Here is an 8,721-nt window from a genome sequence, read left to right as displayed (position 1 = left end):
CCTCGCTAATTGATCTTTACGGTGCTTCCTCTATCAATTAGATCCTTTCTTTATCCATAGAATCTAATATATAGGCCGTACCTATTTCTTCATATTTGGCTCCTATGAAGTCTCTTTCTTTGCTACAGCTGATAAAACTCGTTGCTTTGAATGATGCATATGTAGAAAGCCTATTTTTTTCTAGTATTTACTAGGAGGTTTGATCTTTCTTTCCTTCTTTCTATAGTGGAGATAGTCGCACGTAATGACAGATGACGGCCATATTATTAAAAGCTTGTGGTAAGAATGGGTTTCGTTCGAGTGCCCGGAAATAATATTCCAAAGCCTTCGTATGTTCTCCGTTGCTTGTGTGGATAAGGCCTATGTTATAGAGTATATAACTTCGATCATAGGGATCAATTTCTAGTCGCATAGCTTCATAATAATTTTGTAAAGCTTCCGCATAATTTCCTTCGGATTGAGCTGACATCCGTTACGGTCGTTCATTCTATTCAAAGAATCTCCGTTCCAGAAACGTACGTGAGACTTTCATCTCATACGGCTCCTCCCTTCTGTGCATAGTAATAAGGGGAATAATCCATGGAATCAAAAAAGATTGAAATATTCTCATTATGAACTGACAGGGGCTGGTGTTTTTACAAGAAATCTCTAGCCAGCCTTCCTGCAAGAGGTCTATATTTTCTTAACACCAACCATGTTGGTGCTAGATAGAAATGGTAACTCCAACAATTTCTTTGTCCTCAACGCCCCCTATTTCCAGGAATTAGTCACTTCAACGATCTTCGATGGTTATACGGGTATCCAAAGTACGAACGAGATGGATGTTTGTTGTCCCAACCATTCTTGTTAGTCCCGATCCCGATAAGGAAAAGGGGTAATTTATAACAAAGTTTTCGCGTTGTTGATTCCTAGGTGTAGTGCTTCTTCCTCTATGCCGCCTATTGGTCTGGTCCTAGTGGAGTCGGATTGACCTACAATACAGAACCTGTAGGTGTAACCTTTCGCTCAATACTCAAATCAACAATTGAAGCATCTGAGGCTGCATCAATCGGGGATACACGACAGAAGGAATTGTTCTATCTCTAAATTTCACCTTCACCGAGCATAGGTTTATTTCAAAAATCTTTTTTCTTTGTATTACGAATCATGTCTCTTTCTCGTAAGACTGAGGTCGGTAAATCATAAATAATAAATAAATAATAATAAAAAAAAATCAAATCGCACCATCTCTGTAATAGGTAAATGCCTCTTTTTCTCCTGAGGTTGTCGGAATTATTCGTAATAAGATATTGGCTACAATTGAAGAGGTCTTATCAATAAAATTTCCATTTATCCGAGATCTAGGCATGGTTAACAATCCATTCCATAATTCTTCTCATTACCCCTAGAGGGAAAATGATCCCACAAACAAAGGAATTGTATAGTACGAAATCACATAAAAACAAACGGACTCATTCTAAAAAAAAAGGTGTCGACCTTCCACTCAAATTGTCCCTTTGGGGCAGGGATGGATAGGAAATATTTGAATCCGATTGTATTTCATTTAAATTAAGTATTAAGTATAAATATTAAGTAGTATACCAATGAACGGAACTATTCCTATTTTATCGAAGCTCAGGAATCAAGGAAGTTTTTCCTACAGATTCTGATGACTCTAGAAGTTTTGATTTGATTATGATCCAAAGAAAAAAAAAATCAAATCAAATAATAGAATCATTCCATGATGAAAATAGAATAAGAATAACCATCCATTTTTTGTGCATAGTGTGTATACACCACGCAATCGAAATATCAAAAAAATCCATGGGACGATTCATGAATTTGTAATAGATTGTGGGGTAGCTCATGAGAGGAATTGTTGTTGAGAAATCTGAAACTAGAAAGGAATTTTGGAATTCCTATGGAACCATAATAGTCTAAATGTAACCATAGTATAAAATAGGGTCAGTTGACTTGTTCCAATTCATTGGTTTAATCCAGTATAAATCTAAGAATAAGACGGGATCGTCTTCTTGACAAACATGAATAGATAGATTCTATCTATTTTTTTTTAATCTTTTTAATAAGATAAGAAAAAGATAAGAAAAAAAATGTTTTTTTATCCCTCGATCCTCGAGGGAAGATCTTTCTTTAATGAAAAGTTTTCTATTTTCTATTTAGAATTGATTGGTCATACCTGTATTGCAATAATACAATAATATGAATGACTCGCTATTCACTCGGTTTCTGGGTCATAATCATAAGATTATGTAGGAGAGATGGCCGAGTGGTTCAAGGCGTAGCATTGGAACTGCTATGTAGGCTTTTGTTTACCGAGGGTTCGAATCCCTCTCTCTCCGTACCTTCACCTAATTCACCAACGGTACCGACTACAATGTATCAAATCAAATAACAATTGATACGAGTATTCCAATCGTACTTTATTTGATATAGATTCTCTATTCCTAATTGCTGTGGTATGGAAAATACCGGAACGGAAAGAATGGACAAGGAATAAAAATCTCACCGCTGATCCATTTGTAATACGTGAATGGGAGAAAAATCCGGATCAAACCTCTTAGATCTATTTACTTCGGCGAAAGAAAAAAAAGGGGCTTGTCCAAAGCTTTGTTATTTTAGTTAGGTTCAAGTCTGACGGGAATAATATTCTACGACTAGCAACTCATTGATTTTCAAACCGATCCACTTAATATCTATTATTTGATTTACTAATCCTTTATATTGGGATGAATAAAGACTCAAATGTTTTGCCAACTCCTCGTGGGGGGATGAATCCATATAATTTTGAATCAGAGCTCTGGATCTTTGTTCATCCCTCATAGTAATAATATCTTGGGGTTTGCAGCGATAACTTGGGATATCTACTATACGGCCATTAACTAAAATATGTCTATGATTAACTAATTGCCTGGCTCCCGGAATGGTCGAAGCCATACCCAATCGAAAAAGGATGTTATCCAAACGCATCTCAAGTAGTTGTAGTAAAACCTGACCTGTTGACCCTTTGGCTTTCCCAGCAATACGAACATATCTAAGTAATTGTTGCTCTGTCAGACCATAATGAAAACGCAATTTTTGTTTTTCTTCTAGACGAATACGATATTGAGATCTTTTCCCGGAACGCGATTGGTTTCTAAGATCACTTCCGGATCTAGGTCTTTTCCTAGTGAGTCCCGGTAAAGCCCCTAGACGGCGTATTTTTTTGAAACGAGGCCCTCGGTAACGAGACATAAAGACTCCTTAATTTTATTGAAATTTCATTTTACAGAATAAACCTAAATTAATACTGAACTAAACGATAAACGAAGCTAAATCCACTGAAGTACTACAAAGAGGAATAAGATGAATTGTATCAATATCCGTATTATTTTGTATATTGTATATATGGGAAGTTAAGGATCCTTTTCTTGATTTGTTCTGTATAGATCAAACGGCTCCAATCCGTTTTTTATTCTTTATTCATAGTTGGAAGTTCCCGCGACATAACATAATAGATCGGTAACCCGACATTTGGAGAAAAAAAAGGGGGGGGTCTTCTCAATATTCCTTGGTCTCAAGGAAAGATGATCAATCCTGATAAAAAAAAAAAATAGAACAAATAGAGAAAGCCGACTATCGGAATCGAACCGATGACCATCGCATTACAAATGCGGTGCTCTAACCTCTGAGCTAAGCGGGCTCATATAACAGAAATAGTGCGTGAATAGGAATTCGGGAAACTATTGGGATCTTAGTTAGCTATTAGCTATTAATAATTATTAATATTAATTATTATAAATTATTATAACATATTAATTAATATTAATAATTATTAATATAATATGAATTTTGATTTTATTTTTGATTATTTTCTATTTGATTATTTATTTTTGATTATTTCATTTATTAGTAGTCACTAGCACTAGAATTTTTTTTTTTCTATTCAAATCAAATTTAAAAAACGCAAAATAATACTATATACATATGAAATAATTCTATATTCTATTATAGAATAGAATATAACTATTAGTTATAGCAGTTATAGCAGATTATATGAATTCTATTTCTATTAGAGTGTAGTTCCTAAGGAAAGGATAAGATAAGGATGCAATCCAGATCCTACTGAGATATTCCTTTTGTTTCATTCGGAAAGGGAGGAGATAGGACGAAAAAAAAAAAAAGAAGAATGAATATCGACCGTTCCAGTATTCCAAACTGCGCGGGAAAAATGAGAGGGGGGGGGAACATCTATATGTGGGATATATCCATCCATATTGAATTGCAGATACATCAATGATAGAATCATTTCTGATTGGACCAAATAATGGAATGGTCCTCCAATAGATATGAAAGAAGATGGGCAAGAAATAAAATAGGAGCAGACACTTTTTCGATATAGGAATCAGTATCTAATGAATTCAATGGTTCCAACATAAATGAAAGAAGGGGATGGGATCACAATGAGATCGAGATCTCATAAGGGGGATATGGCGAAATTGGTAGACGCTACGGGCTTGATTGGGTTGAGCCTTGGTATGGAAACCTACTAAGTGGTAACTTCCAAATTCAGAGAAACCCTGGAATTAAAAATGGGCAATCCTGAGCCAAATCCAGTTTTCTGAAAACAAGGGTTCAGAAAGCGAGAATCAAAAGAAGGATAGGTGCAGAGACTCAATGGAAGCTGTTCTAACGAACGGGGTTGACTACATTGGTAGAGGAATCCTTCTATCAAAACTCCAGAAAGGATGACCTTATTTAAGTACATAGACGTACTTAAATATCAAATGATTAATCACGACCCGAATCCGGATTTTTTGATTATTTATATGAAAAATTGCAGAATTCTTGCTAAATTAAATCGATTCCAAAAGGAAGAATCGAAGATTCAGTGATCAAATCATTTACTCCAGAGTCTGAAAGATCTTTTGAAGAACTGATTAATCGGACGAGAATAAAGATAGAGTCCCATTCTACATGTCAATACCGACAACAATGAAATTTATAGTAAGAGGAAAATCCGTCGACTTTTGAAATCATGAGGGTTCAAGTCCCTCTATCCCCAATAAAAAAAAAAAGGCCTATTTTATTCCATTCCCTAACCATTTATCCTCTTTTTTCGTCAGTGGTTCAAAATGAGCTTAGCTATGTTTCTCACTCACTCTACTCTTTCACAAATGGATCCGACCAGAAATCTTTCTCTCTTATCACAAGTCTTGTGATAGATATGATCTACGTACAAATGAACATATATGGCAAGGAATCTCCATTATTGAATCATTCACAGTCCATATCATTACTCTTACACTTACAAAGTCTTCTTTTTGAAGATCCAAGAAATTCCAAGGCTGAGGTAAGATTTTCTAATGTTTTTTGAGTCCCTTTAATTGACATAGACCCAAGCCCTCTAGTAGGATGATGCGTCGGGGATGGTCGGGATAGCTCAGCTGGTAGAGCAGAGGACTGAAAATCCTCGTGTCGCCAGTTCAAATCTGGTTCCTGGCACGTGGTTAATATATCGAATAGATACTCATACAAATGAATCGATATGGATCGGGATCCATATTCTATTCGTTAATAGTCTAGATCATGATACATACTTATCCATCTAGGGATATATCTAGATCCCCCATTTTTTTTTTTGATGGGTAAAGAAAAGAATTAGATTCTGTTCCCTCTTCTTTTTTGTTTGTTCATACTGTACCTGCTCTCGCTCAAAAAGAATGTTAATACTTCATACATATTTGAATTGAAGTTAGTTGGCTGAAAACCCAAAAGTCTAGTCTAGAGAGGAATCGAAGGGTAGGAATAGACAGGATTCATTTCAGATACAGTACAAAGAAAATCTGATCCCCTTTTCATTTCTGAATTTTGAGTTCATAATTTCATATTTTCTTTCATATTCTATTTCTTCACTTTCTCTTTCTTCACTCCCTCCTACGTGACTTTTCGGGGCCCATCTAAGTGATGTGCGCGGTACAAAGTTCATGGTGCAGAACTCTTTTGATTCATCCTATTGGCTTTGCTCATCCGAAATGGATATCTTCCAAATTGGGGAATATCAATGAAGCCCCTTTAGTAGCCCATTCATAATACTGAGATGAGAGTCCAGTTATTCTGTTTCATCTAGAACAGAACATAAAAAGATTCCTTGAATATCTGGAGTCGTAGAAGTGAATATTAGTTTCTTATCATTCAATGAGCATCTTGTATTTCATAGAAATTGGGGGCAATATAATCCTTACGTAGGGGCCAGCCTATCCAACTTTCAGGCATCAAGATACGTTTCAGGCGTGGATGATTTTCATAAGAGATTCCCAACATATCATAAGATTCCCGTTCTTGAAAATCAGCACTTTTCCAAATCCAGAAAACAGACGGGATTCTAGGATTCCTCCTTGGGGCAAATACTTTTATGCATACCTCTTCGGGTTGATCCACACCATACTGTATTCTCGTAAGATGATACACACTAGCTAACAACCCGCCCGGTGCTACATCATAAGCACACTGGGAACGTAGATAATTGTAACCATATACATATGAAATGACAGCAATGGAGTACCAATCCTCGGGCTTTATTTGTAAAGTCTCTATTCCTTGGTAATCGAAGCCCAAAGATCTATGCACTAGCTCATGCTTGACTAGCCAAGCAGATAAACGACCTTGCATCTTCTTGATCTCTCCCACATTTGTATTTGTATGAGTATTTCACATTTACGATGAAATTTATGAAGATTTACCCGCTGTTTGTTATTCTGCACAAAAGCATCCTGCCTAATTCACTAATTCGTGGGAAGATACTGAACTTTTGTATTTGAAAGATGTTTCAGTTTCAGGAGGTATTTCTGAAGTAGATGGAGATTTATAGAGTAATCCTTGATCGTAATTTCCAGTATGAGTACTGCGTCCAACATGAAACTTGTGATTGGTAGTAAAATATCGATTTTCCTGTTGAGACCCAATTTGATCTTCATAGATTTCTCGAGATACTTTCTTACGAAGTTTCGTTATAGCATCTATAACTGCCTCTGGTTTGGGTGGGCAGCCCGGCAAATAGACATCCACAGGAATTAGCTTATCGACTCCCCGAACGGTACTATAAGAATCCGTACTGAACATCCCTCCTGTAATAGTACAAGCTCCCATCGCAATGACATATTTTGGTTCAGGCATTTGCTCATATAATCTCACTAAGGAAGGCGCCATTTTCATTGTTACTGTGCCGGCTGTTAAAATGAGGTCTGCTTGCCTAGGACTCGATCTTGGTACCAATCCATAACGATCAAAGTCGAATCGCGAGCCTATTAATGAAGCAAATTCAATGAAGCAACAACTGGTACCATAGAGAAGCGGCCATAAACTGGAGAGTCTTGACCAATTCGAAAGATCATTCGATGTAGTTGAAATAACTGAATTTTGGGTTGTTTGGTCAAGTAACGGAAACTCAATAGAATTAATAACTGTCTCAATGTAATCTTTTCTTTGTTTTTGATTTTGATTGTCTGAATATTCAGGAGCTAAGACCATTCCAATGCTCCTTTTCGCCATGCATAAACTGAACCAACAATTGGGATAAGCACGAAAATGAAAGCTTCTATAAATACAGATACACCCAATACATCGAAACTCATTGCCCATGGATAAAGAAAGACCGTTTCAACATCAAAAACAACAAAAACTAGAGCAAACATGTAATAGCGAATTCGGAATTGTAACCAAGCATCCCCCATTGGTTCTATACCCGATTCATAACTAGAGAGTTTCTCTGGTCCTTCACTAATCGGGGCTAAAACTCCCGAAATTAGAAATGCTAAAATAGGAATAAGACTTGATATTATTAGAAATGCCCAGAAAATATCATATTCGTAAAGCAGAAACATAGATGCACTCTCATGAATGTGGAATATACCGAATTAGTCGATTCAAATTGGAATTGTCAATTCATCCATAACTGCTTAGTCGAAACAACAATTTTGATCGAACCACATAGTTGAGTTTGTTTGCTGCGGGTCATGCCTCGTTTCAAGATTCATCCAATAGAATCCCACTTACCCTTTCTTCAATTCTATTTAGATATGGTGTAGACATATTATGTTCTTGTACAAATAAGACTCTCTCACTTTACCTTGGGTTTTCTATAAAAAAAAAAATAAATGAAAGAATATTTTCATTTTCATCAAAAATGAATAAAAAAAAGATTAATTCAATATTAATTATATTATCTATAATTATGTGAAAATAAAATGGAAATATTCCATTTTCAATGAAAATATTCAATGAATATAATATAATAATATAATAAAATCAAAGAAGAGGTCTGGCTCATTTTTTTTTTTCTCTTTTGTAGTAGAATGCCTAGCTCGGGATTTAGGGTATATTCTACTCGGTTGGCGTTGGTGTATTCTTTTCATTAAGATCGGGGTATAGAATCATTGTTTCTATTGATTCGATATGAATACATAAACAGAAACAGAATGCATCGACCAATTAGACTCTCTCCTTGTCCCAGATTTATACTTAATTGATTTGATTCAATCTTCAATCTGTTGAATTATGAGGAACCCTTACATAGAACAACTCATGGGTTCCTATACCCAAATTAGATACTTTTGACCTGTACTATCCCGACAGGACCCCCCAGAAACAATCGAGTTATTTAAATCGAGTTAAAAGTCTTGAAAGAGTCATCCTATTTCGGACCCATTTCTAGTACCCAAAATCGCTATTTGGAATGACTCGAAA

The 8,721-nt window shown here is 35.8% G+C and overlaps 3 non-coding genes across 3 annotated transcripts; 2 read left to right on the top strand and 1 right to left on the bottom strand.

The window, feature by feature from the left end:
- The first annotated feature begins 2,252 nt into the window (after positions 1-2,252).
- On the top strand, positions 2,253-2,339 carry TRNAS-GGA (transfer RNA serine (anticodon GGA)). The gene has a single exon. It is a non-coding gene; the product is annotated as a tRNA-Ser (tRNA).
- A 1,267-nt stretch (positions 2,340-3,606) lies between these two features.
- TRNAT-UGU (transfer RNA threonine (anticodon UGU)) lies at positions 3,607-3,679 on the bottom strand. The gene has a single exon. It is a non-coding gene; the product is annotated as a tRNA-Thr (tRNA).
- A 1,729-nt stretch (positions 3,680-5,408) lies between these two features.
- Positions 5,409-5,481, top strand: TRNAF-GAA (transfer RNA phenylalanine (anticodon GAA)). Its single transcript has one exon. It is a non-coding gene; the product is annotated as a tRNA-Phe (tRNA).
- The last annotated feature ends 3,240 nt before the right edge of the window (positions 5,482-8,721 follow it).

Source organism: Tasmannia lanceolata, unplaced genomic scaffold, assembly GCF_043159265.1.
Source record: "Tasmannia lanceolata isolate RefF3 unplaced genomic scaffold, GAP_Taslan_0.1 ptg001194l, whole genome shotgun sequence".
Taxonomy (NCBI): domain Eukaryota; kingdom Viridiplantae; phylum Streptophyta; class Magnoliopsida; order Canellales; family Winteraceae; genus Tasmannia; species Tasmannia lanceolata.
The sequence above is the reverse complement of the archived record's forward strand: the minus strand, read 5'-3'. Positions and strand labels throughout refer to the sequence as shown.